Genomic DNA, 20,871 nt, shown 5'->3' with positions numbered 1-20,871 from the left:
TAATGGACTCGCAGATTTAGGAGCAAGTGCAAATATTATGCCTCTTTCCTTATACAAAAGATTAGGTATGGGTAAATTAAAATCAACCAAAATAGGTGTTCAATCATTTGACCTAACCATTAAACACCCGGTTGGAATAGCAAATAATTTACTTGTTAACGTGGGAAGTTTGACCTTTGTTGCAAACTTCATAGTGATTAATATGGAGAAAAACCTTGATATTCCTCTAATTTTAGGTCGCCCATTTTTAGCAACCACCGAGGCATTCATTGATGTAAGAGAAGGAAGAATGACACTTAGGGATGGTGATAAATCGATCACCTTTGTGAACCGAAAGTTTAGATCTCCACCAACCAAAACTTTTAGACCAATAAAAATACATAAGTGTGGGGAAGATGAAAAAACACTTAATGATGAACCAATTACAAAGAATCCTGTTGATGATATGAAATTAGATGAACCCGTTTTTAACAGTTCAACGAAGAAACTTTATAAACGGATTCACGATGCTAAGATTAAGGGAAACCCTAAGTTATGTAACCCATTAGTATCCAATTTATCGCCAAAAGAAAAGGCGATGTTAGTTGAATTTGTGAAAGCTACAGAGGAAATCAACAAATGGATTGAAGCAAAAGTCAGAGATATATAAATTGTTGATGATCCAATTGAAAATAACGTCAATCACAATTTCAACACCACATCTAACTAAGTGTGGGGAGATTCGAGTCTTTTAAGGGTAATACGTATTTCTGTTAGAGTTAGATATTCTGTTTTCGTGTAGTTCTCGAGAATGGAATTTGAATGGTCTTTCCCTAGCAGACCCAAAAGAACTAGTCTTCTCCCCCCATTCTGAATTTTTTTTTTTTTAGGTTTTACGAGATGAAGAATTCCTGTGAACTAAACCATGGTCTAATGCTACACGCTTTGATCACTAAACGTAATAATGACACACTCCCGAGTGACCTGGTATCAGTAATAAGAGCCAAATTGGACGGAGTAAGAAAAGAACTCAGGAACGAACATAATAAGTTACTATTTGATAAAGGAAAATCAAAATCCGCAGCGAAAAGAAGAGCACGACACCTAGAAAGATGTCACAAATGCGGAAAATGGTTACACGAAGGAAAATGCTCGACGAATCAGACATATTCCAATACCGAGTTCGTTACTTTATGCAGAGAAGGACCGTTCATATGTTTCGAAGAAAAATCATTGAATGCTCGAGGTTACGCCTATGTAGCTATGGAAAACCAATTAGTCCGACTATCTTATGAGTGGGCTAAAGTAGGTCACTGAGAATTCTATCTCACAGGTAAGTTTGTACAGTTTTTATTTTTTTTTATTTTGCTTTTAACCTTTTGATAATAAACGCTAAATCGTTCGCTCTAAAGTATTAAATTGGTATTCAATAAAATTAGGTTTTGCGACCGAAATTATTGATATCATACAAAAATTTATTACATCACTGCGAAATTTACCGTTTATTCTTAAGGTATAAATATCTTTGATCAATCAACCCAAAATATTTCAGAAATTCATCAGGAGTAAAACTAGGTAATATAGCCGAAAATACTTTACCGAAAAGAGGAGCGTATATTTTTGATAATATTTGATTGCTTAAAGTGGGATAAAAGACCAAAAAGATTTTTAATTTTATTTTTACTTTGTTTTTAAAATTAATATTAAATTAATATTGTAAATCTTTTTAAAATCAATATATATTTAAGTTTGTAAATATTTGAAAAATTTATGTTTTTAATATAAGTTTGTATGTATAAAAACAAAATTATAATATAAATTTGGTGTGAATTTTTAAAATTTTAATAATATGAATTTTTAATTTTATGCATTTAAGTTTGGTGTGAATTTAAAAACAAAAATTTACTTTATTTTGCTAAGTTAAAAATATGATTTTTAAAATTCGTCGTGAGTTGAAAACTAGGTCGTTGAACCGAAATTGCTCTACCCAAGGGAGGGACGAGAACTTTTATTATCATTATTTTTAATCTTACTGAATTAAAGTATGCCAAAAACATTTAAAAAACCCAAAAATCTTTGCTTTTAAAACAACGCTTTGAAACAAAATTTTGTCGAGGGACGGACTAGGACAAAGATCCGAAACGCCCTCATCCTAAATAAAGAAACAAATTTTTAAAATTTTATTAATTTATGTTTTAAAAGTTATAAGGTTTTTATAAAAAAAAACAAAAAGTTACTATACCCGAACCCCATGCGATCGCATGAGATTTGGCCTTAGAATCCATGCGATCGCATAGAGCTGGAAAATTGGCCAGGAACAAAAGTTCCAGCGGGTCTGTTTCTGCACTCCACCACACACACATACACACGAACACTCTCCAAAATCCTCTCAAATTTCATCATTTTTCCACCAAAATTCACCAAATTTCTCGCTACAATCCGCTCTAAACATGAATTTGATAAGAAGTTTATCAAAAAGGGTAACAATTTCATCCCTAAACCTCTTTAAATTTGATTTTAAGTGTTCTTGAGCTATATTTTTCCTAATTTAATTTTGTTAATTTCTAGTGTAATTAGAGTTAAATTGTTAGTATTTTATGCATGTATAACCTAGATTGATGCTATTTAACATGATTTGAAGCCAAAAACTTCAAAATTTTTAGGAATCTAGGGTTTGTGTTCTTGAGCAATTTGGTACTTTTTGATATAAACATGTTATGGCCGATTTTTGTCATGAATTATTGCTAAATTAAGTAGTGTAACATGTTTAGGTAGCTAAATGATCCAAACTTTGATCCTAAACATGATTTTTGAAGATTAAAGTGGACTTTTTAGGTATAAAAATCATGAACTTGATTAATTTGATATAATTGCCGTTCGAGACTTGTTTAATTGTTAGTAATGGATGTTTTAACATGTTATTTGAGTTAAATGCTTATGAACTTTGTATACATTTTCATATATGCTTATTTGAAAAAGTGTAGAATTGTTAAAATTGTGAAAATGCATATAACTTTAAGTTTGATTTAACATGTTATTGTAATTATGTTAATTTGTTATTTTGCTAACACTAATGCATATTTGGATGCACAAATTTTGTGTTTAATGTGTTTTACAGAGATTTACTAATACTGAAACTGGAGGTTCATCATCAACATCTAGACGACCTGCTCCAGAACCTGAACCAGAAATGCAATATAAACCTGAACCGGAATAACAACAGGAACCACAACAACAGCCTGATCAACACGTACCTTATTATGATCCGCTACAATTTGTTGATGCCTTTATAGTATTTCTGATGCATCCACCAGTAGAATACCCAAAAATTCCTGAACACACGTTGCATCCTAATCTGAGATTCGATAGAAGCTGGAGATATTACCCATCATATCAAAGTAACAAATTTAAACTGCTACCGAAAAATGTAGAAGTGCCAAGAGTAATCGATTGGGATCTTTTGGAAAGGGTCCAACTAGCTAACTCAGTTAGGGAGCATCTGATCCAAAGGTATGGCAGTTCTTCTTTTACCGATTGGGAACGTCTATTCACCATTCGTAGACCTGTATATAAGGAATGGTGTGTTGAGCTGATGAGTACTATAGCATTAAATGTAGATGTAGATAGATTAGATGATAGAAGTTTTCTTAGATTTATACTTGGTCGTAGGATGTACAGGATGTCCATGCTGTACATGGCCAGGGCTTTTCAGATATATACTCCTGGTGAATTACTACTACCCGATTGTATGAATTTGATTTATCGTGGTGAAAGGGTAGATAGGAATTTTGACGTGAACGCTGTCTGGAGGCGTATGTCAAACTATAATATTTTTACACTGGGAGGAAAACACTCCTACTTATATATTAACAAAGCCGAACTTCGTATAATTCATAGATTTCTGGCTAACTCGATTACACAGAGAGGTCACAACAAGGAGAAAATGACCTTACATGATTTTTTTTACCTAAAGTGTATTCGAGACCCAAGAAGCTTTGTTAATATCCCCTATTGTGTTGGTTTTTATTTGTCTAAGATGGTGGAAGGAATATACGAAGGGGATTTAATAGGAGGAGATATTTTTGTTACTCTCATTGGAGAGTATTTAAGTGTAGATAGGGACCAAGGGGGTCCACCTTTGGAATGTAGGGAACAGGTTGAGCCTTTAGGATTGAAGGTCTATCAGGGTGCTAAGGTATTAAAGAGCAGACATAACCATCCAGTACCCTATGAAGGTAGTCATCCTCAGGTAGAGAGAGTTTCAGATGAGGAAATGGAGGAAGCAGATGACATTAGGGATGTCATTAGGGAGGCTATGACTGATGTCTACCAGCGTGTAGATGAGGTAGATATGACAAACGCGGAGAGATTTCATCGGATGGAGCAGTGGAAAGCCTGGAATGATTACGAGCATTCCAGGCAATGACAGCATGATAGATGGGACTATCATCAGCATCAGATTATGAGCCGGCTGTCACCTCAGGATCACTATGTACCGACCCGACCCGCTTACTATCCTCCACACCAGCCCGAGATGAGACCACCATATACTCTCTACAACCCTAACCCAGGCCTACCAGTACACCTATCACCAACCATGGAACCCGAACGACGACATGAACTGGAACCTCTACCCAGATTGACATAGTTCCAGTTGGTGATTTCTATGATTTTTATCTTTTTATTATTTTTATTTATTTATGTTTAAACAGATGATATTGTGATACATTAAATGTATTGTTTAATATTTTTATTATTTTGTACTAATATTTCATATTTGATTTGAAAGTGGGATTTTAAATCTCATTTCAAATTACCATGCATGTTTATATTTGTATGTATGTATATTGTCAATTGTACACAACAGGGTAAAACAGCGCATTTTCAAAGACTGGCATTAAGTTCAGCAAAAGCTACTAATTTTGACGACAAAACGAAAAATAAATGTGATATAACAACAAGACGGAATGAACAAATGATGTGCACCATTTATCATTCAGCAAACAAACGCCAATATGTTTGGAAACTTTGGTAAAATTTAATCATTTTTCTACGCTAATCACCCTCAATTGTAACATCCCGCGTTTTTCCGTTAAATTTATTTTAACACCGTCTTTTTTTTTTTAAAATAATATCTTTCGTATTTAAATTCGTCGACTCCGTTGACGAACGTTCATAATATTCCTGTTATTTAATTATAACATCTCTCGTTAACTTGCGTTTTAAAAATATTCGATCGGTTAAATCCCGCACCCGCTTCTAAACTCGAGGGACTAAAATTGACACGGGGCAAACTAGTTGACTAGGTCAACTAGTCCACCCCAATCACCACCATTCAACCATCTCCCTCTCTCTCTCTTTCTCTCTAGCAAGAACACACACACAAACCCCAACTTCATAAAATCATCATCTAAATTCGATCTAGGAGGCTTACAACAAAACAAATTACATTTTCGTGATCCTCTCTTCATTCTCTACGATTTGATACTAACTTCATCGATTTTGGGTAACAATTCTAAAACTCTAGATTTCTCTAAATTCGTGTTTTTGACTTGAAATGGTGTTAGTTAGTGTCTATGGCTCGTGTATAACATGAATATATGCTTTGTTTGCTCGATTCGTTGTTTTGAGTAACTAGTTTGAACATTTGAAATGGGTGTGCTAAATCCTTGATTTTGGATGAGTTAAAGTTGTTTAATTGTTAAAGTTCATGTTTTAATTATGTTACTAGTATCATTAGCTACATTTTAATGTGTAGGTTGATTAAGAAAACTTCAAAAACCCGATTAAGGATTTTGTGATGTTTGATTAGGGTTGATAGACTTTGAAATGATCTTTTGATGCGTTGAATGCTTGTTAATGTTGTTAGTAAGTGTTTAGATGCAATGTATACTTAATTACCTTCGAAACGGCATATCGTATGTGTAAATTGGATTCCCGAATCATAAAATACGTTTTATGAACTTGAAACTTTGAAAATGGACTTTTATTGATCACTTGATGAGATTTCGGCTATTGTAAATGATGTTTTTGTTTGATGATATGTGGTTAGTTGTATTGCTCGTCAAAATACCTTTCCGAGGATATAAGATACATGTTTTGGTTGTTTGCGGATCATAAATGGTGAATGTTTGATGTTTGGTTCGTGCATACTTTGAAAAACTGACCAGAAATCTCTGCCCAGATGGTGGCGCGGCGCGCCCCATCCCCGCGCGGCGCGCGGATTGGCCTGGCCAGATTCTGCTTTGTTTGGCGCATTTCACGCGAAATGTTTGACTAGCTATCGACCTCCGATTCACATGAAACTTGTTTTAATATACTTGTATATGAATATCTAGCATAGAAAAATAGTTCGGGACCCGACCCGAACATGTTGACTTTTTCGTTGACTTTGACCAAGTTTGACTTTTAGTCAAACTTAACCAAACTTTTATACAATCATTCTAACATGCTTTTATACTTGTTTCTTGTATGAAACTTGACAACGTGATTCACATGCTATACTTAATCGAGTCGTAACGAGCCATAGGACTAATTGAACACATTTCACCCGACCTTGTGTCGTAACCAGTTAATTGATATAACTTACTTGTTTAGGTCAAGGCTAAGCAACTTTCATGCACACGTTTACTTTGTGAAGTACTTTATACTCGTGCACTCGAGGTGAGATCATAGTCCCACCTTTTCAACAACTTTTATACTTTTAAATCGTGGGCTGAGAAAACATATACTTTGTTACATCTTGTACTACTTACTTTTATGTTTTGAACACAAGTGTGAAAACAAACATTCCACGTGCGAGTTAGAACAAAAATGCCTCAATTCGATTATCATTAGTTACACTTGCAGGGTGTAAGCGAGAACTTATATTGTGTGGCCATACGGGTTTAACAAACCCTCATTCGGACGGTTCGCTACCGTTATGCGGATGAAATATATTTTTGTGTTTTAGTGCGGGTTCTAGCACTGTATGATGGGGTAACGTTGGTTAAGTTTTGATAATTGAGTGCTCGCGTATAACAACACTTTTGGAATGCAAATGATTTGGATAATCTACGTTATGGACATACAAAATCTTGTGGTTCAAAAACAACGTTTAATACTTACTAAACCTATGATTTCACCAACGTTTTTCGTTGACAGATTTCTATGTTTTTCTCAGGTCTTGCACGATATGTGATACATGCTTCCGCTCACTATTTGATACTTGCATTGGATGTCGAGTATACATGCATTACTTGGAGCGTCTTTTGACTTTACTTTAAACCGTGTCGCCTAGATTTCAAATGTACTTATAACCTTGTAACTTAACTTTTGGTTGAACAATTCTTGTAAACTTTGAAAACAATCTTTATTTTGAAATGAGGGTGACATATTTTGGTCAAACATTGTCATAAAGACTTATGACCAGGTAATGGGACCCACGTAGTCGACGCCGTCACTTGACGATTTGCCGGGGTCGCTACAAGTGGTATCAGAGCCTTGGTTGTAGGGATTTAGAGTTCATTTGTGTCCACCCCGAGTCATAGGGTACATAGGTGAATCTAGACTACAACCGGCATATAGACTGAAGTAGGAATTACTTGACTATTTGTGCATCTATACTCGAACTCTTCTATCATATCTAACTCGTATTCGATCTTGATCTTACGTTGATAAATTTTGTTGACGCGCCACCTTGACTTTATGAGGTAATGTTAAATGCACATGAGAATCAGGGTAATATAATTTCCGGGATTATATTACGGTGATTCATATGGACATTCCGACATTATGACATAAAGAATTTAAGGCGAGTCAAGGAAAATTTTCTCTACATCATCATTCCCTATCATGATTAGTATTATTGAGAATACTAATCAACGATATTCTTGTGTCTTGAAGGAACAATGCCTCCCCGTCGCGGACCACGTAATGAAACTTCCGAACAAGCTTTTCAACGCATGATAGCCACCGCCATAGGTGCGGCTATGGCTAGTATCTCCTCCGACATCAATAACAACCACAACCACAACAACCATGGAGCCGGTAATTCAAACGAGGGTTGCTCCTACAAAACTTTCATGGGGTGCAAACCTCACACCTTCGATGGGACCGGAGGACCGGTTGTGCTCACCCGATGGTTTGAGCAAACAGAAGCCGTTTTTAGCATAAGCGGTTGTCGGGACCAAGACAAAGTCAAATATTCCACCCACACTTTTGCCGGTATCGCCCTCACATGGTGGAATACGTATGTGCTGTCGGTGGGTATCGATGAAGCCCACACACTCTCATGGGCCGACTTAAAGAAAAAGATGATCACTGAATACTTCCCGCGCGAAGAGACCCGTAAGCTCGAACACGAACTAAGAACTTTAAAAGCGGTCGGGAATGACCTAAAGGCATATAACCAACGATTTTCTGAGCTATCCTTGATGTGCCCAAACCTCGTGACCCCCGAACCTCTAAGGGTTGAACTTTACATGGATGGTCTTCCCAAGAGCATCAAACAAGGAGTAATGTCATCCAAACCCAGTAATCACCAAGAGGCCCTGAATATGGCCCGTCAATTGATCGAAACGGTAGACGAGATTGAAGTGCCGGCACCTAAAGCCGAGGATGAGTCGGGTGACAACAAAAGAAAATGGGAAGCCCCCCAATCGAGTAACTACAACAACAACTTTTCCAAGGAACCTCTCACCCCCGTCGGCAAGAAAAGTTATGCCGGGACACGACCTTTTTGCAACAAATGCCACAAGCATCATTTTGGTGAATGTGGCAAGCTAATTTGCCATCGGTGCCAAAGTAGTGGTCATATTGCCAAGTATTGTGGAAGTACCGCCCCCGTCACTCAAAAGGGGCCCGACGCACCAAAGCCGAGTATTTGCTACAAATGTGGCCAATCGGGTCATTTTAGGAATGAATGCCCAAAGAATAAAGCAAAAACCAACGCGCGCCGTTGAACTTACAACATCGACACCTAGGATGCCCGAGACGATGATGGACTAGTCACGGGTATGTTTCTTCACAACAAACCGTATATTTCATACTTATTCGATTCGAGTACCGTTAGACGTTTTATAACCAAAGATTTGACTCGTGCTCTTTATATTCCACCTCTTTCCCCCAGATACTACTTAGACGATTTAAGTGACCGACGGAAAATATTGTGTGCCTATAAATTTTATTGGAGGATATACGTTAAGACTTTTGACTTGACACCTATAGAACTAGGGAGCTCGGAACCTATTCGTTAAAAAAAAAAAAAAAAAAAAAAAAAAAAAAAATGTTTCCCCATCATCTTGTATAGATTATTGTGAACTGAGTAATTTTCGGTTGGAAACCGATACCCTCTCCCTCGCATCCATGACCTCATGATTATTTGCACGAATCCCGTATGTTCCAAATCGACCTCCGTTCCGGTTATCATCAATTGGGGGTTAAGTGAGACGATGTCTCCTAAGCCACTTTCCGAACTCGCAACGTTAGTTGTAAAACTCTCTTAGTACCGTTTGATTTATTTAGGGCTCGCCCGTATCCATAAACCTCTTGAACCGCGTATGCAAATTCATATAGACTAATCTGTTATTGTATTTATAGATGACATCTTAACTTATTTAAGTAAAGAAGGAAAACGAACAACATCACCATCTTACGCTCGAACTTTTGAGAAAAGAGCAACTTTATACCAAATTCTCCGAGTGAGAATTTCTGTTGAACGAAGTCCAATTTTCTAGACCATGATGTTAATGGTCAAGGCATTACAATCAATCTCGAAATCAAGCCACATGTAATCAGGAAACTCTCCCAACTCAGACTTGTATTCGTAAAATCTTAGATCTCGCCTGTTATCACCGAAGATTCATTTCTGACTTTTCTCGTGTTACCCGACTTTTACACTCGTTAACTCACTAAGGGAAAACTTTAAACCTCTCCGTGTTCGAACCTTGAGCGTGATTCTTCACACCAACATTTCTAGTTAAAATCGTATAGCAACAGATGGAACTCAAACATGGAAATATTTCTACATGAACGCCGAAAGGCATACTCTCTCGACTCAAAATTAACGTAACTAAAATTCGTTATTTTGCACGAAGAATTCGAATATTAAACTGTAGATCCGATCAACTTTCTCGTCATCACGTACCACACACATACCTCTGTTATTTCACCGTTACTGTCTGATATTACTGGAATTTAAGATAACACACAATCCAACGATACTTCACTCTTCTTTGACTTAACGTCCTTGTGTTTCTGATAATCGGCCAACTATTATTCAACCCCGAACTATACAACTACGTGTACTATCTTGTTTCTCTTCCAGACTTCAATTTTCGACAACTAGAGGCGCGTTATGGCAACCTCGAGATGTAAGCTCATCCTATTCTCAGTCCTCATTTCACTCCTATCTTTATCGCTCGCATTTCCGTTTAAGGAAACTCCTTGTGACATTTCTCCATGGATAGAGAAATTCCTCATATTATATTAGTATTCGCCACGAGGGTGAATAGTCCTAACGAACATTTTTCGAACCCTAACTGACTTGTTCAAACATATCTTAAGAGATTCTATTCCAACACGGAGTATCTTTGTCAAATATCCCGTATCGAAATACTCGTTTCGCCTCTAGTTTTACAAGAAACCTTGGAGACCCGCTTAGACATGAGTACCGCGTACCACCCACAAACAGACGAACCGAACAAACGAACGATTTACGTCTTCAAAAGACATGTTTCAAACTTGCATGGTCGCTTTTAGTAGATCCCTCTTACAACAGTAGTTACCACTCGTGTGTTCACACGCACTTTCCGAAACCCTATATGACCGCTAATGTCATACCCCTGTTCATTTAACCAAAGCATCAACCACCGAAATCTGAACTCCATCAAGAAACAACAATTGAAATCATTCAAATCCGAGGAGGGCTCGAGACGATCCGTAGTCGCCAAAAGAGTTATACCAAACTTAGATGAAAACCTCACAAATCCCAGTGTGTAACCGCGTAATATTGAGAACCCGCACCTTGGAAGGGTGTAATCCGTTTCGGGAATCAGGGAAAGTTAAACCCGCGACATGTTAACCATTTTGAAACCTTGGGGCGTATTGGAACCGCTCCCTACCGTTTAGAACTTCCGACTCAATTAAGTTTCCGTTTACCCTACATTTCGTGTAACAAACTTAGAAACGTGTCCTGCGGAACAGGAATGTGCAATCCTGCTGGATACATCAACTATCAATGACAAACTTCTCTTCATAGGAAAACCAGTTGAAACCGGGGATCGTAAAAACCGAACCTTAATGCAACGTAAAACCCTGACTATCCAAATTCATGAGAACCCTCAAGAACGTACTTTCACTTATTCATAGCATTGACAACGTAAAGTCTCGAGTAAGAAATATCGACTACTACTTCCAACTAAATTTCGGGACGAAATTTCTTTTGAGGTGTGGATAATGTAACATCCCGCGTTTTTCCGTTAAATTTATTTTAACACCGTCTTTTTTTTTTTTAAAATAATATCTTTCGTATTTAAATTCGTCGACTCCGTTGACGAACGTTCATAATATTCCCGTTATTTAATTATAACATCTCTCGTTAACTTGCGTTTTAAAAATATTCGATCGGTTAAATCCCGCACCCGCTTCTAAACTCGAGGGACTAAAATTGACACGGGGCAAACTAGTTGACTAGGTCAACTAGTCCACCCCAATCACCACCATTCAACCATCTCCCTCTCTCTCTCTTTCTCTCTAGCAAGAACACACACACAAACCCCAACTTCATAAAATCATCATCTAAATTCGATCTAGGAGGCTTACAACAAAACAAATTACATTTTCGTGATCCTCTCTTCATTCTCTACGATTTGATACTAACTTCATCGATTTTGGGTAACAATTCTAAAACTCTAGATTTCTCTAAATTCGTGTTTTTGACTTGAAATGGTGTTAGTTAGTGTCTATGGCTCGTGTATAACATGAATATATGCTTTGTTTGCTCGATTCGTTGTTTTGAGTAACTAGTTTGAACATTTGAAATGGGTGTGCTAAATCCTTGATTTTGGATGAGTTAAAGTTGTTTAATTGTTAAAGTTCATGTTTTAATTGTGTTACTAGTATCATTAGCTACATTTTGATGTGTAGGTTGATTAAGAAAACTTCAAAAACCCGATTAAGGATTTTGTGATGTTTGATTATGGTTGATAGACTTTGAAATGATCTTTTGATGCGTTGAATGCTTGTTAATGTTGTTAGTAAGTGTTTAGATGCAATGTATACATAATTACCTTCGAAACGGCATATCGTATGTGTAAATTGGATTCCCGAATCATAAAATACGTTTTACGAACTTGAAACTTTGAAAATGGACTTTTATTGATCACTTGATGAGATTTCGGCTATTGTAAATGATGTTTTTGTTTGATGATATGTGGTTAGTTGTATTGCTCGTCAAAATACCTTTCCGAGGATATAAGATACATGTTTTGGTTGTTTGCGGATCATAAATGGTGAATGTTTGATGTTTGGTTCGTGCATACTTTGAAAAACTGACCAGAAATCTCTGCCCAGATGGTGGCGCGGCGCGCCCCATCCCCGCGCGGCGCGCGGATTGGCCTGGCCAGATTCTGCTTTGTTTGGCGCATTTCACGCGAAATGTTTGACTAGCTATGGACCTCTGATTCACATGAAACTTGTTTTAATATACTTGTATATGAATATCTAGCATAGAAAAATAGTTCGGGACCCGACCCGAACATGTTGACTTTTTCGTTGACTTTGACCAAGTTTGACTTTTAGTCAAACTTAACCAAACTTTTATACAATCATTCTAACATGCTTTTATACTTGTTTCTTGTATTAAACTTGACAACGTGATTCACATGCTATACTTAATCGAGTCGTAACGAGCCATAGGACTAATTGAACACATTTCACCCGACTTTGTGTCGTAACCGGTTAATTGATATAACTTACTTGTTTAGGTCAAGGCTAAGCAACTTTCATGCACACGTTTACTTTGTGAATTACTTTATACTCGTGCACTCGAGGTGAGATCATAGTCCCACCTTTTCAACAACTTTTATACTTTTAAATCGTGGGCTGAGAAAACATATACTTTGTTACATCTTGTACTACTTACTTTTATGTTTTGAACACAAGTGTGAAAACAAACATTCCACGTGCGAGTTAGAACAAAAATGCCTCAATTCGATTATCATTAGTTACACTTGCAGGGTGTAAGCGAGAACTTATATTGTGTGGCCATACGGGTTTAACAAACCCTCATTCGGACGGTTCGCTACCGTTATGCGGATGAAATATATTTTTGTGTTTTAGTGCGGGTTCTAGCACTGTGTGATGGGGTAACGTTGGTTAAGTTTTGATAATTGAGTGCTCGCGTATAACAACACTTTTGGAATGCAAATGATTTGGATAATCTACGTTATGGACATACAAAATCTTGTGGTTCAAAAACAACGTTTAATACTTACTAAACCTATGATTTCACCAACGTTTTTCGTTGACAGATTTCTATGTTTTTCTCAGGTCTTGCACGATATGTGATACATGCTTCCGCTCACTATTTGATACTTGCATTGGATGTCGAGTATACATGCATTACTTGGAGCGTCTTTTGACTTTACTTTAAACCGTGTCGCCTAGATTTCAAATGTACTTATAACCTTGTAACTTAACTTTTGGTTGAACAATTCTTGTAAACTTTGAAAACAATCTTTATTTTGAAATGAGGGTGACATATTTTGGTCAAACATTGTCATAAAGACTTATGACCAGGTAATGGGACCCACGTAGTCGACGCCGTCACTTGACGATTTGTCGGGGTCGCTACATCAATAATTTAAATTGTTACTAATTTCTTGCAAATGAGGGCATTACAAGATCTTAAGTGTGGGAAGGGGTTAAATTCTTTCGGATTTTTAAAATTTTTTTTTGACTTATACACTTGGTTACCATTAAAAATACTAGTAACGCAGTAGTTGTATTAGAATCTAGTGCTCTCTGATAATAAAGAACAGCCCTAGTCTTATATACTGACTACCCAATTCTAGTAAAATTTTTCAAAATTTTCAATTAAATGAATTCAAATTCATGTTTAAACATATTTATGAACGATAAAACTAGGTGTTAACACCGAAATTATTGTTACCTCGAAAAGGACATAAATTGAGAAACAACCCAAAATGTTAGAATTCATTTAAAATGGATTAGAGGACAATAAAAAGGCAAAGAAAGGAAAATAAAAGCCGAGTGTGGGAAAAATTTACCAAGTTATTTTGAACATATATCACATATTTTTGTACAAATAACTGAAGATACTTTTGTTTTGGACAATTTAATCAATTTTACCCAGTAAATTGTAATATATTTGAAAGAAAAGATGGATCTACACAATGAATAAATTCCATCATTAAAAGGAAGTAAAGTCTTCCGAAAAAGAAACGCACTTCTTGATTTAGGTCATGAAGTTGTCGTCCAAACCAGCTGTAGGTTGACGAAAAATCTAGAAAATTCATCACTAAAATCAGCAGAAAATCCACGGACCTCAGCATCAAACAGGGTCGCCAAGTGGTCAGACTTATCCTAACCATGAGAGGATCTGTCTCTTAAAATGGGGAGGACGCCGTGCAAATTAGCTTGATAAGACTAATGAATCAGACCCCCAGAAAGGATAATCTCCTTAAAGATTAAAAATCAGCTTTTAAGCCTGATATTACTCAATCCTAGAGATTGACCTTAAAGATTGAGAATTACAAACTCATGGAATTCGATGATATCTAAACTCGAGCTTGAACGAGAAATTTTTTTGATCAAAATTACAAACCAATTTGTTTTCTGAAAACTCATTTTTAATGCGTTCATTACCATTAAACGTAAAATTCTAGGAATTCATCTGGAATTCATTAGGTCACCTGAACCAAATCGGGTGTCAACCGTAAGAACGGTGGTTGCATAGTATGGTCGAAGACAGGACCTTGTGCCAAACCGAAAAATTATAAGGGTGAGCTTTACTATTGCTCCTACCAAGGATAGTAATTGCATTCGACATGTTATAGACCATAATTAAAAGCATGTTAGGGGACATTGCCTTAACATTTGCTTGTTCAACGCTTTCCTTTACAACCGGACGGTAGTTTACCGAAAGGTAATATACGGAGCAAGTATACTGGACGTGTTGCTTTCTCAATACAAGGTTAGCAAGTGGGTGACACAAAACCACAAGTTTTGAGCTAAAATTTTAAAATCTGAAACCCACAAAACCCAAAAAAATATTTTGCAAACGCCGGTGAAGGGTTATTCCGGAAAACTTATCTAGGGTAAAAACTAGATTTAATTTTCAAAAGATCAAATGTTTTCATAAAGATCCAATTTCCTTAAGGGATCTAAATTTTATAGTCATGTGGGACTGTAAACCACATCGTTACTACCATTGTTCATACCGCCATATAGAAATCACTGATGTACAAAGTGTGAAGAATAAAGAAGTGATTCTAATATTTTTATTTAAAGACTATATTGCTTGAGGACAAGCAACGCTCAAGTGTGGGAATATTTGATAATGCTAAAAGCGAACATATATTTCATAGCATTATTCCTCAAGAAAGACAAGTGATATTCGTTTAAATAATAAAAGGTGAAGACAAAAGACAGATTCGACAAATTGAAGACGCAAACGACCAAAAAGCTCAAAAGTACAAAATACAATCAAAGTGGTTCTAATTATTAATGAGAAACGTCTCAAAATTACAAGAGTACAAGACGCAAAATGCAAAGTACAAGATATTAAATTATACGCAAGGACGTTCGAAAATCCGGAACCGGGACCAGAGTCAACTCTCAACACTCGACGCAACGGACTAAAAATTACAAGTCAACTATGCACATGAATATAATATAATATATAATTAATTCTTAAAATTAATATATATATTATATTATATATTATAACGTCGGCAAACAAGAAAACAAACTCATGTGAGCTGATACCTACCTCCATGCGATGACATGGCCTGTAGGCGTATTTTCCATGCGATCGCATGGCCCTGAAATCCAGGCGACACCCCTATAAATTCGCAGTTTGGTTAATCAAATATCCATCATATCTTTCTCTCTATCTCACTCGTATAATATATATATATATATATATATATATATATATATATATATATATATATATATATATATATATATATATATATATTATAATTTTAATTTTAATAATAATAAGGGTATGTTAGCGAATGTTGTAAGGGTGTAAGTCGAAATTCTGTCCGTGTAACGCTACGCTATTTTTAATCATTGTAAGTTATGTTCAACCTTTTTAATTTAATGTCTCATAGCTAAGTTATTATTATGCTTATTTAATGCCGAAGTAATCGTGATGTTGGGCTAAATATTAAAATTGGGTAATTGGGCTTTGTACCATAATTGGGGTTTGGATAAAAGAACGACACTTGTGGAAATTAGACTATGGGCTATTAATAGGTTTTATATTAACTAAATGATACCTCGTTGATTTAATATATAGACTTATAATTTGACGTATTTATATATAACCACATACGCTTGACTGGGTACGGTGGGCGGGATATCTATAATTACTAATAATTATTCATTTGACCGGACACGGGGATGGATTAATAATCAATAGACTTGTTGAAACTGGGGTGGATTACATTCAAGGGTAATTGGTGTAATTGTTAACAAAGTAGTAAAACCTTGGACTATACGCAGTCGATAACCTGGTGTATTCATTAAACAAAGTATTAAGACCTTGTTACAATTCGAATCCCCAATTAGTTGGAATATTTGACTTCGGGAATAAGAATAATTTGACGAAGAATTTCGCACTTTATGATTATGACTGATGGACTATTATGGACAAATCCGTATGGACATATCGAATAATCCAGGACAAAGGACAATTAACCCATGGGAATAAACTAAAATCAACACGTCAAACATCATGATTACGGAAGTTTAAATAAGCATAATTTATATATTTCATATTTAATTGCACTTTTAATTATCGCACTTTTATTTATTGTCATTTTATTTAATTGCACTTTTAATTATCGTTCTCTTTAATTATCGCAATTTTATTTTATCGCACTTTTATTTATCGCAATTTCGTTATCGTTATTTACTTTACGCTTAAAATTAAGTTATATTTATTTTTAATATTTTACATTAGGTTTTAACTGCGACTAAATTTTTAAAATCGACAAACCGGTCATTAAACGGTAAAAACCCCTTTTTATAATAATAATATTACTTATATCTTTTTGTATTTTTACAAATATAGTTTTTAAAAAATATAGCGTTAAGCTTGTTTAGAAGATCCCTGTGGAACGAAACGGACTTACTAAAAACTACACTTCTGTACGATTAGGTACACTGCCTATAAGTGTTGTAGCAAGGTTTAGTTATATCCACTCTATAAATAAATAAATATCTTGTGTAAAATTGTATCGTATTTAATAGTATTTCCTTGTAAAAATTACTACTATTTTATACACCACCTCACACACATCGGGTACCCTAGGTTAGCCTTTATGATCAACCAACACCAACACAAAATCACTGCTACTGCTGTAGCAGTATTTCTATTTCTATTTCGAATGGCAAGAACAACACACATACACAACTGTAAACCGTGTACAAGAACGATGATGACAATGATTGATGAAGTAATAATTAAAAGATGATGATCATGATGGGTGGCGATGAGAATAATGGGTAACCAAAAGATAAAGAAGATGGTGACAGGTTAATGAAAACGATAGGCCACCAAATCCCACGTACAAATTGATAATTTTTATATCACTTGTCAGACTCCTTGTATAAGTGGGCCGCAGGTTACCAAATTGTATGATGGATTTATGGATTTCTTCTTGGGCCGAAGGAATTCCTTTTTGGACTAGTCAAATTGGTCCGTATAAACTTTGTATTGTTGGGCCACCAGAAAAACCACACCCGTTTGAATCTTGCTGCTATTTAGGTACGTCTCTAGGACACTAATTAGAAAACAAAACCTAACTAGGTTTAATTATACATCCAAGTAGCCTTAAGAATAATCGAACATACATAAAAAGGCTATATCTTTGTACCTTGAAAGTCTTGATAGAATTAGGACATACTTTCTTAATCATGCATGATAAATGACACAAATTGGCAATACATTATTAGATAAAATGGTCGTTGATAGAATTAGCCATTTTCCTTGTAATGGGTTATTTGAACTCATGAATGATAAGTTTGAAATATACATGATAGGAAACTAGAATGGTTGCTTGATAAAATGCCTTATTGTATGCTTTACACTAGGATTCACTATAGGCTTCCACTCATTATGTAAATTGCATAAACTTTGTTTTATCTCTCACATATGCCATATATGTTTTCATTGCTTGCATGATTATGTGTGAAACATCTACTTGTCATACTTGTATGATTAATATGTGCAAATATACTTTTCATACTCTCGCATGCTCATATGATCTTCATACTTGTAACGACCCGAATTTTTTTCGATCGTTTTATACATATGAGATTAATATTTACATAAATTAAACATTACCAACATGATAAGCAATCTAAATTGTTGAGTTTTGTGTTTTTGAAAAGAGTTTTACACAACGTTTGACCGTCTAATTTGACCGATGATATCACGAACTATATAACATACGATAATTATACGATTGTGTACATATACGTATTTATACATATTTAACATGATCTAAGGATGGTTTAACATATCATTGTGTACTAATACCAATGAGTTATAAGTATACTTTGAGACTACTAATTTAAGTTTTCAAAACGATAACTATATGTAACGTTCTTTGACATATATACCTATAACTTATAATGCTTATACAAGTATCATATAAATATGTATTTAATCACTTTTAAAGGGCTTATATACATAAAACAATATAAGTATATTTACAAAAGATAGCTATATTTGAATCCTCGTTCCGTTTCCTCAAGATTACTACACGTATACCTAGGGTATATGTAACCGTATTGTACGCAACTTCTAGATGTACATACTATTGGTATATACACATCAATTATCATCCTTAGCAGTCTTAAATGATTAAAGAACATGTAGAACCAACCATTTGTCAAGTAGCATGAATTATTTAGCAAGAAAACAAAATTAGGAATCTTTTCTTTCTTTATAAACTAAAAACGTTTTTATGCATGAACACCATTTCTTCATTCCATTTTCTCATACTTACACTCCCATTTCTCTCTCAAAACACTCCTAACTTCATACTTGATCATCTCCAAGCATTTTCCCCATCATTTAGCTTCAATTACAAGCTTTAATCATCATAAAAACAACCTAGAATCAAGAAGTTGCAATATTACTTCCAATCTTTCAATCCAACTTCACCACTCTTTAGGATCAAGAGTTATACTTCCTTTCCAGTAGCTTTATCCAAGTAACTTGAGGTAGTAACCTTATTCATAATCTTATTCGATTCATATTCATATAGCTATCTTATTTTGAGTTACAAATTATAACAACAAGAACATAGTTTGAATGATTTCAAACTTGTTCGCCAACTAAATAGATCGTTCTAACTTGACTTTTAAAACACTTCAAGACCTGTAATATATCATAATGATATGCTAACTTAACAAGATACAACTTGATTTTACAAAAAATACCTTAAAACTGAATTTACGTCGTCGGAGTGCAACCGGGGGCTGTTTTGGGTTGGATAATTAAAAACCATCTTAAACTTTGAATTGGAAGTTTATATTCTGGAAAAATGATATTTCTTATGAATATGTTAATATATAAAAATCTCATGGTGTAACTCAAAGTGTAAGTATTTTTGTAAAAATGATCATCTAGATGTTGTTTTTACGACGGAAATGATCGCTTTCATAAGATTCACCAAAGTTTGACCTATAACCTATGATTTTGAATACAAACTAAGGTATTTACTGTTCATATTCATAAATAATGGCTCGGTCCAAGGAAGTGGCAAGTTGAACCAACAAAAACGGAGTTGTATTGAAGAAACTACGGCTAAAACAAAATTGGGTATCCGAAGCTAGTTTAGCTACGAAATTAATTGGAGTAAAACTAAACTAATCATATCTTTGCTAATTAATATGATATTTTATATATATTTACTTATGATTTGATTTTATATATTTCAGGACCACCCGTAAACAACACGAGAGGATTAATTATAAGACCTCATGATTGTACGCAACACGTCATTTGACAACACGATACTTTATGTACGCAACACGTTATTTGACAACACGGTACCATGGGTCGAGATTAAGTCCGATCAATACGAATACGATGGGGTCTTTATTTATTTTATTGAACAACTAATTGTGGACTACTAACATCGGACTGCTAACTACGGACTATTAGATATTAAAAGTATTATAAGTATACATGTAATGATTATTTGAAAAGAAAATATGTTGATATATTATATATGGTTAGGTTCATGATATCTATCGGAGTCCAGGTCGTGTTATATATCTTCAAGGCAAAAGTGAGTATATAGTCCCACTTTTAAACTCTAAATATTTCGGGATGAGAATACATGCATTTTATGATTTACGTTATGGACACAAGTGATAAAAATATATATTCTACGTTGAGTTGTACCACTGGCATACTTCCCTGTAGCTTGGTAACTACTATTTACATGTGGTATTGTAAACGCGAATCCTGTTGATAGATCTATCGGGCCTGACAACCCCAACCGGACTGGACGACCAGTATTCAACGGTTGCACAGTACTTCGTGTCGGTGACTACACTTGGTACAGTGTAGTGAGATTTCATAATAAAGGGAATATGCGACGTTGATTAAATGTTAAGTATGGTTATCAAGTGCTCAAC

The sequence above is a fragment of the Rutidosis leptorrhynchoides genome, chromosome 7, assembly GCF_046630445.1.
Source record: "Rutidosis leptorrhynchoides isolate AG116_Rl617_1_P2 chromosome 7, CSIRO_AGI_Rlap_v1, whole genome shotgun sequence".
NCBI classification, from domain to species: Eukaryota; Viridiplantae; Streptophyta; class Magnoliopsida; order Asterales; family Asteraceae; genus Rutidosis; species Rutidosis leptorrhynchoides.
This window is presented reverse-complemented; position numbering follows the sequence as displayed.